General features: G+C 41.2%; 1 protein-coding gene across 2 annotated transcripts in view; it reads right to left on the minus strand.

Moving 5' to 3' along the window:
• LOC124162164 overlaps window positions 1–19220 on the minus strand; it is a 90045-nt gene that overhangs the window by 51875 nt on the left and 18950 nt on the right. Inside the window, exon 1 of one of the 2 annotated variants that reach the window (XM_046538603.1) lies at window positions 1965–2481. The exons of the other annotated variant lie outside the window; for it this stretch is intronic. The gene's annotated coding sequence lies outside the window, so the exon portion shown is untranslated. Of the gene's footprint in view, window positions 1–1964; window positions 2482–19220 lie in introns of those variants that run through there. 2 annotated transcript variants of the gene reach the window in all.

Here is a 19220-nt window from a genome sequence, read left to right on the forward strand (position 1 = left end):
TGGGGAGGGGGAGTGGCAGAACGGGACCCGATTACGAACTCGGTTTCGTAGCATCAACAGTTGGTCGCCACTATTACGCTGTTGCTTCATTTCGTATGTTTTGACATCAATGTCCTCGCCTCCGCCCTTAACTGATTTTGGCGGCTGGGAAACGGTCCAGTAAACTGGGACATGGGGAGAGGCGATTAGCGAGGTGGGCCGTTCATCACTGAAACCACCATCGCATCCCCCGGCTTCCAGTGAGAGAGAGAGAGAGACGGAGAGCGCTGACTGTGCCGGGACAGCCATTTCCGTCGTAAACACATTCTGGGATCACAGGCACCCAGGAGTGATTTGCCTCGATCCTGGAATCGAGGTATCCTCCAGGGAATGCTTTTCACTGGCTGGAATCCGATGAGGCGCGCGAGTTATCCTCTTCTCCAGTGGTCATCAATCCAGAGATTAGTTTATTCCTACTCTTGAATCCACTTTTCAAAATTGATGTCTTCTTTTAATTTTCAAATCACTATGTTTTCAGAAATTATCCGATGCATGATATTTTTGTCTTCTCTTTTTGGTTATTCCCCGGAAGAAATGTCAGATTCCCTCATGTTCACCATAGAAATCATATCTGTGGACTTAATTTATACTTATTTATTCTGTGCTAGATGAGTGTTATTTTCCAGTATTTTCTCCTGCGGGTATTATGACCAGCCTTTTGGCCTTAGTATTTGCTCGCGTGGAGTGGGGTACTTTGCGTGCAAAATTATTTGCAAATAATTTAGATTTTTTTAGTTTCCCGAGGAAACACTTGGTGTCGTTATCACGGGCATCGTTCGAGTGCGAAAAAAATCTGGGGGTCGTTTAGACTCGGCCTTGGATTGGGGTTTAGACGTTGCGAAACCATTCCTTTCGGCGTGCGCTCGCGTGACACGGCGGCAACGGGGTCACCCTCCCTCAACCCCTTCCCCAACACCCATCGCTTCGTCTCGCGTCTCTGACATAAAGCATCCGTCCCCCGCATGACGGATGCAAACAGACACACACGTATCCACCCCCCTTCAACCCTCTCCCCACCCACCGCGGGAGCATCTCCTGGTGCGGCGGCGGCACAAGGCCGACCGATGGTCCGCCTCCCCAACGACGGTTATCGATTTCCCCAATCGGGTTCACAAGCGAGGCCCCGACGCCCGAGACGACGACAGAGACGGGCACGTAGAGAGAGAGAGAGAGAGGGAAACAGATGTACAGAGAGGGTGGTGTCAAATGGAGAGATCGGAAAATTTTAATGGAGGCCCAGAGATAACAGAGGTACACAGAGGGAAAGAGATGGAAACATAGCGAGATGACGCAAACACAAACTCACGGGAGACGAACACACAAAGGGATTGTCGCTGAGCGTGGCACGGGCGTGAGATCACGCGTAGCGGGCTTTACCCCGGTGGCACCCCGCACACGCCACCCCGAGAGGAGCGACGGGCACGGGCGACCACGCGTGAGCACGGAAACCTCGCATTCATTGCCCCCTCAAAACACTCTCCTCTCCCCGGAGTGAGTGATATTGAACCAGGCATATTCCCCTCTTTCATTTTAAAATGGTTACAATTCCACCCCCCACTATGTGGGGCGCGCAATGAGGTGGAGATTACGTTTCCGGATCCCTCTTGTGCGAGACGAGGCCTCGAGCGCACCCCTACGTCCCAGTGTGCCTTGGCTCCATCCGCCCCCGAAAACAGTCCCCTCCCCGCCGTCTTCTCATCCCTCCCGCAGCGGGGTCGTTTGGGTACGCGATACTCTCCTCCCTTCCCGAAGCTACGGACACGTGCCGCACGTGTTTTGATCATTCTGAGGTGAGGTGCTCCCTCATTCGGATGAGTATGGCAAGCGGATGGGTGGCGTATCTACACGTGAGGATCATACGAGCAATATCATTTCCCCCTCATTCCCGCACGGGCGCTCACCTCTGCCGGCCCCAGGACACTCACCAACGGCTACTTGAGCAATCCTCTGGCGAACGACGGCGAAGGCGCGCGTGCTCGCCGCCATGCTACGTGGGCCAAGGCGAGGTGGGGCCCAGGCGCGCGGCGGGCGGTTCGAGCAGAGAGGTACTGGTGTTGGCACCACCCAGCGGCGAGGAGGGACCCGGGCGCGGCGACATCCTCCCGCATCCCGCACCCGGGGCTGTACCCTCAGTCAGCCTCCACGGCTGTCGCCGCGCCGCAGCCGCCGTCGCCTTCAACATCGTCGCTGGTGGAGCCTCTGGGAGGGAGCGTGAGACAGGAAGGCGGGCTCCTGTCGTTTCAGTCCCGAGGAGGATATTGGGGCACGCCCTCTTCTCTGCGGTGTGTTCTCCGTCAGCGCACAGATGTATCGCTCGCGTGGAAGGAAGATGTCCCGCGCGTGAGAGGCGAGGCTCTCTCGACGCGGAGGCGGCTCTCGACCGCCGCACCCCTCCGCTCTTGCCCCTTGACTGAGATGGAGAGAGCGGCCGGGTGAGGGAGCAGCGGGCGGAGGCGACGCGGCGCCCCCCGAAAACACACACCCGCTCCCCGCCGACTCTCACCCCCTTCTGCACCCCCTCTGCACCCTTCTGCCCACCCACCCACCCCTCCGCGTGTGTCCCTCCCCTTTTTTGCCGACCGACTGAGCGCGGCTCGACACCCCGCCCGGAAAAGCAGCCCTAGGGCCGACGGCGACGTTCGTTGGGGCCTCGCCCGATTATACGGCCGCCCTCCTCCGACCGATTACGCCCCTCCACACCCCCCTCCTCTCCACCCACGCACCCCTCCGTCTCACTCGCTTTGCGCCTCTCAGAATCGCGGCATTGCACCGCTCTCTCGACAGATGGCTCTGGCGCCGGTTTTCTCGCGCACCCCCCCTCCGCCCTCATCTCTGCGAGAGAGATGCACGCGTGCGTTGGAGTTTGCCACGCGTGCTGGCGGAGGGGTCCTCGGCCGGCACGCGCCGACGCGTGGCCAGGCAAGCAGGGAAAGCCAAGTCGGCGACATACACTTACGCCCACGCGTGACCCACTGTCTGTCGCGTGCCAATGCGTCGGCGGTGAGGTGGCTCAGCTCCCGCGAGCGGCACGCCTTCCCTCTCGAGCTTCGTATTCTTCGATTCTCTCTTCTTCCCTTGCAGCTTCTCTCCCCCTTCATCCCCTCTCCTCTCCTCCAAACCCCATAAATTTCAGCTCGGTCCCCCTCTCGATTTCTTGGTCGTCCTTGAGATATGGGGGAGCTGCTCTGCGGGGGTTGCCGGCGTGCTGGCTTTTATGTGCCCGGGAGGGTATTTCCATTTCCCACGGTGGCGGAATTTTCGCCTTCGTCTCGGACCCGCCTTCCTCTCTGGTCGGCAGGGGTGCTTGTAAGCGAAACCAGTGTAGCGACAAATTTAGGGGATGGCACGGTGCCGGAGGTATCGCAAGCAAATGCTTGTGTGGAACCTATAGAGCGTCTTTTTGATGAAATTTACTAAGAGGATTTTTTAAAAGCTTAACTTTGTAATGATTGCGTGAAAAATTCTATTTTTACATTTTATAATTATATCCTTTAGTGGTGTGGTGGCAGTGGTGACATCTTCACTGTCTGATTTTATTAGTGCACCCACCATCGTGTGAATGTTATCACACCGTGTAGGTACACGATACTTGACGCGGTGCCTCGGGTCAGGAATTCAGTTTTAAGACAATATACTTATAGTTGGGTTGCTCATTATCGTATGAAAAAGCTTATTTAAAAATAATTATCATTATTTTCCACTTGAATTGAGCGATAAGTTATATTAACTTTCAAAAATATTAATTTATTGAGAAATGTAGTGAAAATAGGATCTCAGAAAGAGAGGTTAATAAATTGCATTTATGAAATATTTAATTGGGAACTAATACACCATCCAGAATGTAAATTAATTGAGAATATTTAGTTTATTAAAATAATGAATCAAGTGCATGTAAGTGAGGAATGAGAATTAAGTTTTTCGCGTCTGCATATCTTCTATTTACTGAGCGAAAAGTTAGTTCTGGAAATTAGTTTACATTTTCCGACATTACGTCAGAGCTGACTTAATTTATTACTGAACGCGTCTTTTTATTGGCAAATGTTTTTCGAAATGAAGTTTATAGAAACATCTATTAACTGCAAATGTATTTTATATCGATGCATTGCTGCAGGGAATAGGGTTATCTATTGTTTATTATTAGTTTCGTTCTATCATAGACATTTTTGATTTCATGTTCCTTCATGTAACCAAAATCGGTTCCCTGTTTGCAGCGCTTATTAGATTATTAGAATTACTTCTTTTATTTTACGATGAACCTACTGTAGTAATGTGTAATTTTATTTTTCAAACTATGGTTTACGATTAGAGAGATGGTTGGAAACTGCTGTTCCAGACGTAGAAAATATTTTCCTTCCCCGCTTCCCCTATTCTTCTCACCCGCCCGGCACAAATGCCTCCAAAACGTAACGTAAACGCGTTGCAGTGTTTTCGGGTGGAAAACCGAAAACATCGCGGTGCGGGTAGGGTAGCCATTTCACCGCGGCGAGAGGTTATATGTATCGAGGGGGAGGAAGCACGGGAGTAGACGTGAGTGCTCCCTCAGGTCTGAGTAGCGCTGAGAGAAAGCCCACGGAAAGGGTGTTCTTCCGCATCTCTTATTTATCCATTTCATTACATTATTGGTCGCATCACGTTTCCTTCCTCACTCAAGGGACGCGTAACCTTCCATGTAAAACGATGATGGAGTTTTACTCGTGCTCTGCGGGAGTCGCGTCCCGCCTTAACCCTCCACGGCAGCAATGACTCCTCTTTTCTTGCCACCCTGCGTGAGACCCTGGATCTTAGATCATGTGCGTGAACGAATACCATGGAGTCAGTGCATCCCAACATCAACCCGAACTACGAACGTTGGATTTTTTATATTTAACCTCTGAAGAGTCCATAGTGATATGGTTTCCGACTTCTCAATTAGAGCTGCTCATTCGTTACACAACTACACGACGCGAGGTGGCAGTAAGCAGTCTTGAGACGTGCGACAGTTGTGGTTAAGGTCCAGCTTGTTATTCATGGTAAAATTTTGATTTTGTGACCTTAGAAGAAATTTTAATACATGAGATCTCATCGACTTCTTCGCATGGGACCAAGATTCAAATAGCAACAGGATGGATAGATCTAATTGGCTGACAAAAACGATAGCGTTTAGGCGTGTTTGAAACCGCCAATAGTCAAATTAATCAAATTTTGAGTTCACTCGATGACAAAGAAAAACGATCTCACGTGACAATTGACAAACTACTTCCAACGTAGGAGACGAAAGGCGGTCATCGCCGAGGTAAAGAAATGAGTGCATATAACCGGCAGTGCTCATAAATCCTAATGCCGAAGTCGTTAGCCGCTAGTCGTCTCCTCCGTCAGAGGCAGTTTGTTAATTGTCTTAAGAGATCGTTGTCCTACGCTATCAAGTGATCTCGTAATTGTGTTAAATTGGTTATCAGCGCTTTTGAAAGCTCTCTGAGTAATCATATTGCATATTAATATTGGATTTTTTTCATTACATTGAATATTCACGAAGAAGGAGAAATTACAGAACTTCAATGAAACCTATTAATGAGTATTTGACATACGAACTGTTTCCATTTCCCATAATAAAACGGAAGTTTCAATGTTGTTCTCGGGTTAAGGTTACCATTCAACCATTATGTGTCTTCTTCTACTCTATACGTACTCTTGCGTAATTTTCCTCTGAGGGTGATATCTTCGTTTAGATCAAAATTTATCTTGGTAACGCATCAGTTGGTTTCATGATAGAGGCCGTGGCCAAATCATAGGGACAAAGAGAGCTAAACGTATCACGTTCGTATCTATTCGCCCTTTGGAGCCCTCGCCCGCTTCGCATTTTTCCCTTCCCCGGCTCGCGTAGGGTTCTTCGCGGGTCGAGGGTCTCCGCGCGTCTCCTCGTTCATTCTGTACCGCGTGCATACTGCAAACGCGCCGCTGTTGACATTCAAGTCGATTCAAAATAAAATGCGGCCTTGTTCCCCTAATGGGTTTCGCTTTCCCTCCCCGTTTACCCGCTTTGTTTACGAAGAGTTTTTCAGCCCGCAGGGGCCTTGACGTTGCAGCTCTCTTTACTGCCGACCAAGCGGGCTTCCATATCATGATTGCTACCTGCCGTTGCTCAGCTGTTGCCTTTGTTCCTCGTAAGGCATTCACTGCGTCATAAATCGAAAAAGTCAGGCTGGGATATAATTTCCTAAAGCTAAAGGAGGCAATCGCCTTTTCTATGTTGATTTAATTGTTTAATCATGTTTTTGGTCCCAGAATTGAAGTCCATGCTCTGATGTGGGTGTTTAAACCATTATTACCCAATGTTGCTTTTAAGCAGCATCAAAAATGTATACATTTTTAGTTTCATTCTGGAAAGATTTAAACTACGTGTTCGATTGTGGTGTAAATTTTAACGGCGAAATATGTGGATGCCACAATAATTATGATTGAGTAGAAAGTTTTCACATTTTTAAATTTCAAGATTTTTCATTTTTACATTATGAATATTTCTTCTCAATCAAAATTATTGTGGCAGCCACATATATCACCATTAAACTTTACAGCACAGTAGAACACGTATTATAAATATGTCCTAGATAGAGATGAAAAATGTATAAATATTTGATGTTGCTTAGAAACAACATTGGGTTATAATGGGTTAACCGACTCAGCTTTAGAACTTGACCTCTGAACAATATTCTCCCTTCTGGCGAAGAGAAGAACGGTACATAGTGTTACTAACAAGTTTGTATGCTCCAGTGTGTAGCGAGTTTGTCAGATGAGCGATTGCTTTTTTTTGACCAGTTGTATTTGGGTTAAAAAAGAAAAAGGAATTCTATTTCGACGGACGTAATTAGCCTATGGGTCAGAAATTAATTTTAAATATGATACTGGTTCATTGTTCCACGGGGAGTATTTTGAAAGCTGTGGACGAAGAGGAGGTGCAGAACTTTTATTGAAGTTATGTGTCACCTCCGACTTGAAGAAAGTTTTCAGTTGTTTTTCAGGCATTTTGGCTTAAAAATTAAGTAATTTTCGCGGTGTGAATATAGTTTGGTCTGTATTGAGTAAGCGGTACGATCTCCTTGAATAACGCATTTGATGTTAAAACGGCTATTGGAAAAACTATCTGCAAATCCTGTAAATTTAAGAATGGAAAGTATGTGCATCTTCTTATGAATATAATTACCTAATTGATGCATCTAATGTTACGCTATATTTTAAATGAGTGAACTTTCGTACCATTATGAAGGCTGGGAGCTTTTTAATGCTGTTTTAGTGGAGTTTTAGATGTAAGAAAATACTTTGAAAGATGGATATCAAAGTCACAGTGTACCTTGCATTTCATATATTTTATTATAGTAGAATGCTTAAGTAGCTAAACGTAATGTTTTACGTAAAATATGATTCAAGAACCCAAAATAATATAGGGTGTAACGAGGAGATTCGAAAGCTCAGGGATGTTTAATCTGTGTCCTTTCTCAGCACTCTAGTTGGCATCAGTGACAGTGAGGTAGTGTTCACGCGTAATGAACCCAAAGCCGTATGTTCAAATCCAGTGTGGGTAGGTTATATATTGGTCAGACGAAATTATTATCAACATTACCCCATGGATATGTACTGTAATAAACAGAGGGCGAAAAAAATGATGATAGCATGAGCGGCAAAAAAAGGAAATCCTCTATCGAATAAGTTACCAAAACGGCTGAAGAGAATAGCGCTAATTTATACATATTGATGGACTTGAGAAAATATATTTTGTTTAAGTATTGCGTTATGCCCCTGCTATAAAATTATTTTGAGCGTGTTACAGGTGTGAAATTTAATATCTCAAAAAATATTGAGTAAAGAATGGGTCTATGGCCTTATACGAAATTTTCACGTTTCTTACCTAAAGTGTGCATCAAGAAGAAGGTGTAGGAAATATTAGAAAAGTTAGAGGAGAAGACGCAGGATTTTCTTTCAATTTTGTGGAATACTGAAGTCAAATGACGGTTGCTTATCCTCAGGTACGCATACATCAAATGATAAATTGCGTATGCAGGCGCTCAAAACGTATCGTAATGTCCATTAATACTTTGAACAAAATAATAACTACCAGCTTTAAAAGAAAACTATGCATGATCCTTTCGTAATGTCTATACATTTTATTTTTTCTTTCCCAATTAGTAGCTACATATGATCTGTTTATAATAAATAAAATATTCCAGATACTATTTTCGTGAAAATGTTCTTGTAAATAATAAATTTAAATTCGTAAAGGTTTCATTTATACCGTGAATCGTTTCCTTGAAGGTACAACCGAAGCCATGAAAAGATGAATGGAAATTACATTTCGAATGCGAACTTTAAACCGCGTACTAAAAAGGAAATAAATATGTTTATCACCTCCCAAATTGAAGGTGGCCGAGGTAGAATCTAGATATTGATACAGGTGACAAAGTTTAGATGTTGATGAAGGATAAGCGTCCACGCTTATTTTCGTAACTTCCCACATTTGTTCCATGAAAGCGCCTGAAAATGAGTTTACCCTCAACATTTGTATGTATTGTGTGTTGCATATGACAATGGATATACCAAATAGTGAAAGGCTTGAATATAATGAACACATTTTTATATTATTAATTATCATTTAGTTATTTACGTCTAATATAACATCTCAATACCGGAAAATTAAATATTTTATGATTTTTGTATCATCCAGCGTTCGTAAGTGTGCCAAACCTCAACTTAATTTGACGTTGGCCAAGTGGGTTGGATTTCGATGACTCTTCAGAGTGAGACCAAGGCATTGCGTGCAATAAAATAAGTTGCAATATAGTAAGGGCAAAATTCCATCGAGCGATCCAGGGCAACAAGCAAAGCTAATAAAAATAAAAGTGGTAAACTTATTTTTCATTGATCTTACCGAATGTTCCCTTATGATATATGTTAGCTATCCCAGCAATGACATGGTATAACAGAATCTCGGGCTACTTGTACCTAGTAAATGCTCTTGAAGAGGTCGCAAATTATTTTCTCTTCTCAAGGTTCAGTATGAAATTTCGTGTTTTCTACTTTGAGAGATTCACGAAAGTTCACTACATGTTTAACCAAACCTATCTTTTTCATCCTCAGGATTATCCAAGAATTCAAATAGCCATCGGAACACCATTATGATGACCTGAACCAGTCACCATGGGACAGACAATTATCCAATTCGTCATCCTTCGGTATGCTAAGCCTACTTTTTTCTATCGGCGCTTGCAAAATTCATAAAATTTGCTAATGCATTAAACAGAGTGACTTTGTTTTCTAGTGTTCATAAAATCGTGCGGTGGCCATATTCATCTATGATATTTTCTCCCTATATTAAGTAAATGATCGCTATCGACTGTTTATTGGGGATAAGAATGACTGTTGGTCTCCTAAATGTGGAATGTATCTTCAAATGACGGGATATGGTGGCATAACTTTGTTTAGTATGTTGAAGTTGCTCCTTCTTGTACAGTAGGTCTGTCCTCATCAAAAGCTGAGTTCACGCTCTAGGAAGGATTTGAGAACAGTCCAGAGAGCAGTATGGCTGAAGAAATGAGAAATTATTACCGTTTTCTTAGAGCGAGGTGATGAGAGCAGTTTATATCGGCTTGTGTCAATTAAGAGGCGCCTCAATATTGCCATTTAGTGGTTTATATATGACCTCTTTGATTGTTTCATTTAGTATAGCTTTTATCGTAATTGCTTCGTTCAGTTTTGCGGTCCAGACCTCGAGACAACCTTATCGCATGGCAACATAAATATTTTACGGTGCCAGGAACGGATCTTTGGCAAATACCATTGCAGGTACTTTTATTTCAGTTTCTCCGACTGGAGTTGTTTTTCCCTTTGAATGAGCCACAATTACGACAGCTAATATAAGGTATTTTTATTATATTTTTCCTACTATGTAGTTTCTCACTCCAGGAATGTCTTCATTGTTTTTTGGTCACTATTATTGCTTTGGCTGAGGCAAAACGGTTCCTCTTTACTACCTTTCCCTTCTATCATTACTCCAAGAGTTTATGATTCCTATTATAAAACCTATTGCTTAAAAGTAAATGTGTCAGTATTGCGGGCGTTGTATATTTAATGTGAAGAATGTAGTGTTAAACTTGGCATAAAGAGTCTATTCATCAGTAATGATCTGCTATGAATTTATTACTTTTATCCTAAAAAAGGCGTGTGGTTAATTGCCAATTAGCCTTATGGACGTGACATTTGCTGAGTTCGACAGCCGGGGAAAATGTTCTTGGTTACTTTGATGAAATATCTCAGAGGTCATGGGACACTTAAGATAGCTTCTCATAATCTTATATCCTTCATGGTATTAGAGAGACTGCAGGCTAAAAGAATGCCAGAATCCAATATATTTATTTTTCAGTACATATTTTCTTTTACCATTCATCATTGGTCAGAGTAAAAAGTACCTTTATGAAGAGTCACTCGTTCAATTCTTGATCAACCTGTAGATATTTCTGATTCTATCCACAATAGGACACTCAAGCAGCTTGGCAATTTCATGTTGAAATTTTAACGAAAAAATCCCAAAAAATACCTAATTGCTTACCGTGTATGTATTTCCGATGCAAAAAAAATATTTTGTATTTATTTTCATCTTAAAGTGATTGGTTTCTCCAAACCAGATGACATATGTTACCGGATCTATTTTGTTGCTGTCATTTTCCTCTTCGGGATCGTTTTCATGAATATATAGCCCTAATATTAGGTTACTTTCAATTATCCTATGAAAAAACTAAAACACAACCATTGTTTACTGATTACACCGTTGAGTACTGAATGAGCTATTGAAAATTAATCAATCGTTCATAATGGGGTGGGAAATAGATTATTTCTGAAACGAGATCAATTTTACGTCGTAAAAATTCGATATTGTTCTCATTTTTGGTGGAAAGCATATTTTTTTGAAGTTGGACATGGTGACTTACCCTATTCTTAAAGTATAGACCATCTGCAGGCGTATGCGATCCCGCAGGGTAAACTCTGAAGCACGCGTTTCGTTTAAATATTTTATCCCACGCTCGCGGACCCTGATGTGCGGATGTTCTCCTTCTAAATGTGATGACATTCCTTTAAGGCCTCCGTGGTGGAGTACGCCCATATTTTCCGACATTGAACTCAGATGGTACATATGTCTCAGGTTACATGGGAATTTTTATGAAAAATAATAATAATAATGGAGAGTGCAGCCGAGGGACACCTGTGCATCGTTCACTCAAGTGCCGCAAAAAGGAAAAGGTCACGGGTGACCACGTCATCTCCTTCTCTAGGGTCGAGTCGCCCGCGGTGCGACTAACCGTTCCGGGATGACACGTGTACTGGGCATCGGAGGTGCACTTCTGCATTTAATGGAAATTTTGAGCCAGAAGTGGTGACCACCAGATGTTTGCATTAAACATTGCCAACGCCTGGTTTGGCCTGACAACCCAGATCTGCACCGAGGTGTGTTTGTATACTGATAACAGTATATTTCTGAAGAATTAAATTAGTTCATCACAAAAAATGGGTTTCATGATATTTATCATGTCTTCTCAGCGAAATATGACGGGTATGGGAGATGAAAAATCATTATGAGTTGCCTCAACATTAATAAGATTAGCACTGAAGTATTTTAAACTTCTATCAAAAGTTTCGCCAAATAGATCTTGCGATATCTTAATAATTTTATAACTAGATGATCCAAGCCAAATTTTATACCGTTAATTTTCAGCTCATTTTCATTTTGATATCGTGATAATTTTATTACCAGTTGATTGAAGACAAATTTTATACTATAATTTTCGGCTCATTTTCATTGAGATTTGAATTCATAAACTGAACATCTGGAAGAATTTTACTTTATCAGTAAAATAGCTGTTAAATCTCTCTTCTGTGACCACTTATTGAAATCACGTAAATATCGGGGAGCTTACTTTACAAGATATAAACCTCGAGCTTTATGATATATGTATAATGAATAACCTTAAGGCATACACGTCTTGTATGTGACTTTGTCAGGCATTACTTTCGGCGGTCTTTACCATTACTGAGAATAAACGTACTAAGAGTAGGAGTATTGACAGTAGACTCGTACACCCTAGACAGCAACGAAGTAGGAAGTAGCTATACATCAAGGTAAAATCACTGAATGAGAACCTTTTAAGTTTTTTCCTGCACGCAATAAATATTATCGTCAAAATGGTGATACAGTGCTTTTAACCCTTAAGTGTCAGCTGCATTAATGAAGAGTACTAACCGAGGCGTCACGAAATAAAAGAAATGTTTCCTAGAAAGCAGATTGTTTTATAATTTCTTTTTAATGGTTAAACATTTCCAGACATGTTTTCACTCAGAATCCACTGCATAAATTGCTCCGTACTAAATTGAAAATATAGTCCACATGAAATAGAGTTTTGCAAGGTATGACCCTATGGTATCAATTGTGGTCGATAACAACTGGTCTGGAGGAAAACTTTTTATTTGTGTGGCGCACTGTCCGTGATCTCATAATCATCATCATCACTGGTCAACAATCCTAGGATTGGTTTGACGCAGCTCTCCACTCAGTTCTCCTATCAGCTAATCTTTTCACACCTACATATTTCTTCTCCTTCAAATCCTTCTTTACTTGTTCCATATATTTTGTTCGAGGTCTTCCTTTTCCGTTCTTGTCTTCCACTTGTCCCTCGACGATTGTCTTTATCAGGCCATCATGTCTCAAGATGTGGCCTAGAAGGTTGTTCCGTCTTCTTGTTAAGGTTTTCATGAGGCTTCTCTTCTCATGAAAACCTTAACAAAAAGACGGAACAACCTTATAGGCCACATCTTGAGACATGATGGCCTGATTAAGACAATCGTCGAGGATATTATAATGTTTAATTACGAGTGACCGCAAGGAGCGGGATCCTTTCATGTTGGTTTAACATGAATTAAAGTTCTACTTAACTCAATTAGTGCGTTTGTGTTGGCGCCAATTTTTTCTGTAAGCGATTTTTAAAAGTGCGTCAATAAAAATAATTTAATGATTTAAAAACCCACTGGTTGGATAATACCATATGCATTTGACGTCATTCAGAGCTAATGAAGCCAGAATTCGCTTGGGTCATACCAGCGGTGCAGGTGGTACTTTATGAGAAAAATTTCCAAAGGTTATTCGTTGACTCTGAAGGAAAGCGTTGTTGGTCTACCTCGGTATTTATAAAAAATATAATCAACATTTATTAAATAGTGAAACCTTATATCCCAGTTTTATGGTTATCGCAGCAATATAATGAAATAGTTAGCACCTGAAATATTACAGTAAATATTAAATATTTGAAGGGTAGTTATCAGCCATGGTCAAAGGGGCAGGCTGAAAGTGCGAAATTGCATGTCAGTAAGAGTCAATTTAAAAAAAATTAGTTGTGAGGAAGTTCTGTACTAATTTTCCCTTCCATTATTTGTAATCCGTTTGATCATAATACATGGTCTGCTTTAGACATGTGCTGCCTCATAGTAACTCGTGAGAAGATATCCAGCTATATATGATAGAGCTAATCGAAAATTACTTTTTTTAAGTAGGATACTGTGTTAGGAGTAAGATGTTCGTAATTGAAACTTCTTTTGAGGTGAATTATTGTGTGAGTAATTAAGAGAGGAAAAGTGCAGTCCTTTTTTTATAATAATTTTAATATATGTAACTACGGATACTTGAATCACGTGTATCTTTTGGATAGTGAACAAATATTACGAGAAATAAACTTCGGAGTTTTAAAGTCCAAAAATTCATTTTCTCTCAGATAGATGGACCACCACACTCATCGTAACGATTTAAAACCAGTTATTTCGTCCAGTGCAATAGTTACGTAGGGGAATGTTTTTGTTTTGTGCGGCGAATACCCTTCATTGTGTTGTGTTGCCAGATATTGTAGGGAGAGATCGCTAAATACATTATGTGATTAGTAGAAATATTAACCGTCGAAGATAAAAAAATCTACGAAAATATAAGTCGCCAGGATCTGGCGTGCTATTTGCTAACGAACATTCTTCACCCCCCTCTTCCGCCGAACTGTCGGCTTCCACTCATTCTCGACTCCTTATCTGTGCTCCAGTCTGTATCCCTCCCTCTATCAGGGGAGTCACTCTTGGATCTCTCGTCGCACCATGTATACTGAGACGCGACCTGGTTCCTTCTTTCGAACGAACACCTTCCCAGGTGGGGGAACTGTGGCCCCCAGTTCCTAGTGAATTCCCGCCGCTCGCGCCCGTCAGCGGCAGATGTCTACCCGGACTAGACTGGCCTCATAACTTTGACCAGGTCCTTTTTCATTTGAATAATCTAACCGTAGTTAACAGAAAGCCTCGACGCCCGCTGTTAATGCTGGCCGGATTTGAACCTCTCCTTCATTGCATGCGTGAAAGAATGATCAATTTTGAATATTCGTCTCGTGAATCCGCTCCCTGAAAAGCCGTCAAAGCAATATTGAATACTTTACAACCATAACTTTACCATCAAATTCTTCGTGACTTATTATTTAGAATTTATCTTATTTCGATCCTACTCGAAAAGGTAAAAAAATGAAATTCAGCGTGTTTTCGCCTGTGCTAGAAATCGTCAAGACAATATTTTGGAAGCTTCAGTAAAGGTGAGAAGAGTAAGTGTTAGTTATTTTAGCATGTAGATACGAGCATGACTCTCAGAAGTCGTCCTTTTTGAAAATATTTCATTTTTTGAGTAAAGTTCTGTATTCTTCTTTATTCGTATGTTCAATCACCCCCGCCTCTTTTCCTGCGTCGCTACTTACTCCTCTCACTTTCAAAAGACACGCGGCCTCTTTTTACCCTAAACCGCCTTTTTACACTCTTCTCAACACCCCCTCCTCCCGTTTTGCTATGGTTCTTCCCCACGTGTCGTCATTTTACAGTTATGACTAGAACCCTCCATCCAACGTGGGCTCTCCACATCCCGTAGTTATATCTTTTCCCACTGTCTCTACTCTGTACGCCCGTTCCCATCCCCCATCCTCAAAGATGTCAAATCCTCTCCTACCCCATCATTTCTCAAGGGTATAAAAGGGATTTTCACATGTTCTGAAGTGTCTTGTACCAGATGATGGCTCAGTGAGAGTAAAAACTCTTGTGGAAAAGTGCTACGACCTTTTATTTACTTAAATATGTCTAACTTCCACCAATTGAAGCCTGAATCTGTTGAACTTTAAAACAGGAGTCTACACTCTAAAACCTAATATCTCCTGAGGGCCATTTGTTCAAACTGGCTAATATATTTGCAATTCGTACGTATTTAATGAGGTAACATAGGAGAAGACAATTTTTTCACCGAATTATTTATTTACCTTTTTATATTAATTACGTATATTACCTTTTTATTATTCGTTTTCATGGCATTATGATTAAAAGTTACATTTTTTTTCGTTGCGGCTTTTGTAAACAAGAAATCGCTGGTTGAATGAAATTAGCGCAGTGAAAATGTGCCCCTGGTTTTCAACCACCATTAATCTGGTACGCTTGATATCCTACAGAAAGTGTGCCAAAATTCACTATTGAATTTTTTTCAGTACTCGTGCACTTTTTATAGATTTAAAATGCGTATTTTAATTATAATTGAATTATCATGGATAATTTGAAAATTTAGTGCTGCCTAGCGTGTTTTGTACGCTGGAACTATTCTGAATTTCAGTAAGGCTGACATTATTTATTTGGTTTATAAAATTACCGACTAAAAGCGTAAGGTAGATAATTTAGGGCAAAACATTTGTAAATACATTCATGGTGTTCATAAACGCATTCTGTTTATATACATGAGGTCAAGAGGAGTTATTAGGCCGCAAGGTAAAACTTAAATAAAAATGCACGTGAATTAAAACCCAGTATCTACAAATTCTATGTTTTTATGAAGTTGAAAGGCCTTAAAATTTGCAGCTTTGATGCCCCCCAATCGTAAAAAAACGCCCACCGTATAAGGTTTTTAAGTGAGGTTAAACTGGACCATAGGCGCCATTGGTATGGTTTTGTCTTAGCGAAAAAATGTCTAATAAACGGAGTATAAAATTTTTAAAATACTGTTTGAAATGTTTTCTTGAACTTTTCACTGTTAAAGGAAGAAAATTTGAAGAGTCAAGGGAAAAGGTTCGATGGTATCTGCCTCATTTATAGTGGATATGATTTTTACAAACGAAAAATATATTTCGTATTTTACCTTCGATTTGATTTCTCGATACGATATATTTCGACACATCATATCAATCCTCGAGTGCATACATAAGAGTATTTAAAGATGCTTTCGTCGCGTAGAACAGTTAAATCAGAATGTATTTGTTTCTTGAAGGTACTTATTTTTACTCAACAAGCTCACCCAGTGTTATTAATAGAAAAAATAAAAATGTAAGCCAGGATTTTGCTATAAAATGGAACCAGAATGGTTCATGAAAGAAACGCAGGATAATATGTAAATGTATTAAGAGGTAGCCACAGCGTTGGAGATTACGAAATGGTGGGTGGAGTCATAGACGAATTTAGTGGGGAAGGGATGGGAGCACGTGCCTCACTCAAACGTCTAAAAAATAGACAATATTTTTAATACGACCCCGGAATCATTACTTTCGTTTTGGTTGGTATTACGTAGTATGGAGATGAAGAGTGTATTTCGTACAATACTTGTATGTTGTTCTTAATCCTAAATATGAGAGGACCGTTTATATTTCAGACCTCCCAGAAATTAATTCTGGATCCGCCCTTGGGCGGAGATGTCCGCAGATTGTGGCGGGGCGACCGAAAACAGTAATCACCGAGGAAAGACGAATACATGATGAGGTTGAGGAGGGAGATAGGATTTGAAGGTATTGAGCTAAGGATATTAGGATTCGACGTGTTAGAAGATGCAAGCTCTTTAGTTGTGCATGTCGAGGCGAAAATATGCACTCAGAGAGTAAGAGAGAGCTAAGCATTAGATTTAATTCTATAAAAGAATTATCTCGGGGACTATGAATCCTGCATTTTTGGTGCACTGCATGGCATTAAAAGTTCTGTGGTGTTTGTTTACTTTTTAAATTGTTTACTTTTATGGTCAGTGTTCGGTTATACGGTAAATTTTGATGCATACCATTGATGTGTACGTACTACGTTGATTATAACAACAATTGATGTTAGAAGTAGTAGCTTGTAAGAGATTAATTATTTAGTGATTACACGAAATAATAATAAATTTTCCATGCGAAATAAGTGTAATACGATGGGTTAAAAGGTGACCTCGCTGTAGTGTGGGGAGGTTCATTAGTGAATGAGGCGTAATACACCTCCCGGATCATGGCTGCGCGTGACCGCAGCCTTTCTTCAGTAATCATGACAGTTATACAGCGTTTAAATCGTAGCACGGGCCAAATACGTTGTTGATTCATTTAAAGAAAGCTTTTATGAGACCTACCGTGCTCCAACCCAGTAAACACGAGAAATGTTCACACGTGTTGGAGAGAATGTATGCACGATACGGTGAAGGAGGTTAATGACGGCTGTAGCTCCCTCCTTCGCACGATTTGCCTCGCGCGTGGAGGCCTCTTCGTCGCCTGGGTCGAGCTGGTCGCTTGCACCACTGCGCCCCCGGGAGAGACGGGTATTGGAGGCGTCTAACCGTGACACATCCATTGGGAATGGCATCGCAGGAGTGAAGAGCAAGCGAGGCAATAGGGGAGTTGGATTATGGCGATCAGACAAAATGGCGATGACGGCGAGTCGAATTCCAAACTATTTACATTTTACAAAAAGCACGGGTAAACTCTTAAACTAAATCTTATATAATTATTCTAAAGTCTATGATTCAAGTAAATTCTTTCAGTCATAATGTCCATGAAAATGGACATGACTGTTAGGGGATTTTAATTTATCAATGTGCATACTTGTCCATAATTATAGACGTATACCATAAAATTTACTGCAAAATAGCCAAACGTTTTTACAAAGTTTTCATGACGCCATAATTAGAGTTACACGGCAAAAAATAACTTTCATCAGTATAGAGTAAAAAATCTGACTGAAAAGGTTAAAGTATCGAGTTCAATAGGGTTGAACTTTTCCATTATACGTACCGTTGAATTAATTTCAATTTCCTACTTAAGAAGGACATTTTAATCTAGTTTCGATAAAATATGCCTTTTTCAATCCTGGCAAAGACACTGAAATACCCTACACCCAACTGTTTGCCTCCAACTTTCACTCCCTCACCCCTAAGAATATCCACCAAACCCCGTTATAAGTTTTACGCCGTCTCACCCCCATTCTCCCCTCTGCGTAACACGAATGCATCGGACAGAGCTTACCAGATGGGAAAATGATGCAGAGTATCGAAAATTGTTGTTTCATCAAATTAGAAAAAGTGAAAAATAAATATTAATTCAATGATGCATGATGTATTTAACCTTATTTTTAGATTTGAGAATGATTTTTCTAGTCCTTAAATATTTTTTTTCAAGGCAATTCAAAAATATATAGACAAATCTGAAGTATTGACATTCGATTATAGAAAATATGGGTAGTTCAATTTTGAAAATTGTTTATAGTGAAAGAAAGTGGTATTTAAATTCGCACGGCTTTCCCTTATACGATGGTCTACGATGATAGTCACTGTGGATCTAAGTTTAATGTTGCTGGTGTTATACTCGAGTGACCCAGGTATTAATCTAAAAGAACTTACTTTGATAGGAAAATGTCATTCCTGCTCAGAAGTTAATGTTCTGAAGTAGCCTGGACTGTCACATATAAAAATGTGGCCCTCGCTGTTGGAGCTTCCTTCAATGACTGAGAAGTTTGCATGTTTACGTTAGGTTCATATTGCCTTATTTGAGAATATTTCTACGAATAATAAGGGATAATGCGCTGTTCCATTGCTTTCCTATGCACTTCTCTGTTCATGAAACTCATCGTATTTATCTCGTATTAATCTAATTATATTCGTTAAACGATGTACTTAATCGATAGTGCATCATTCCTCATAGCGACACGAACAGGTAAAATCGCACTAATGGCGTGAGAAACTCGCAATAAAATGGATACCGCAGTTAACATTCGCTTCCATGGCTTCTGAAGGGCATGGGGGTGTTTGCGGTGGGGCGATATAGCTCCCTTCCACTGTGTTGGCCGAAAACGAGCTTACATTTTGTTTTCATGTTTTCCCTCGCTCATTTTCAGTT

Source organism: Ischnura elegans, chromosome 1, assembly GCF_921293095.1.
Source record: "Ischnura elegans chromosome 1, ioIscEleg1.1, whole genome shotgun sequence".
Classification (NCBI taxonomy): domain Eukaryota; kingdom Metazoa; phylum Arthropoda; class Insecta; order Odonata; family Coenagrionidae; genus Ischnura; species Ischnura elegans.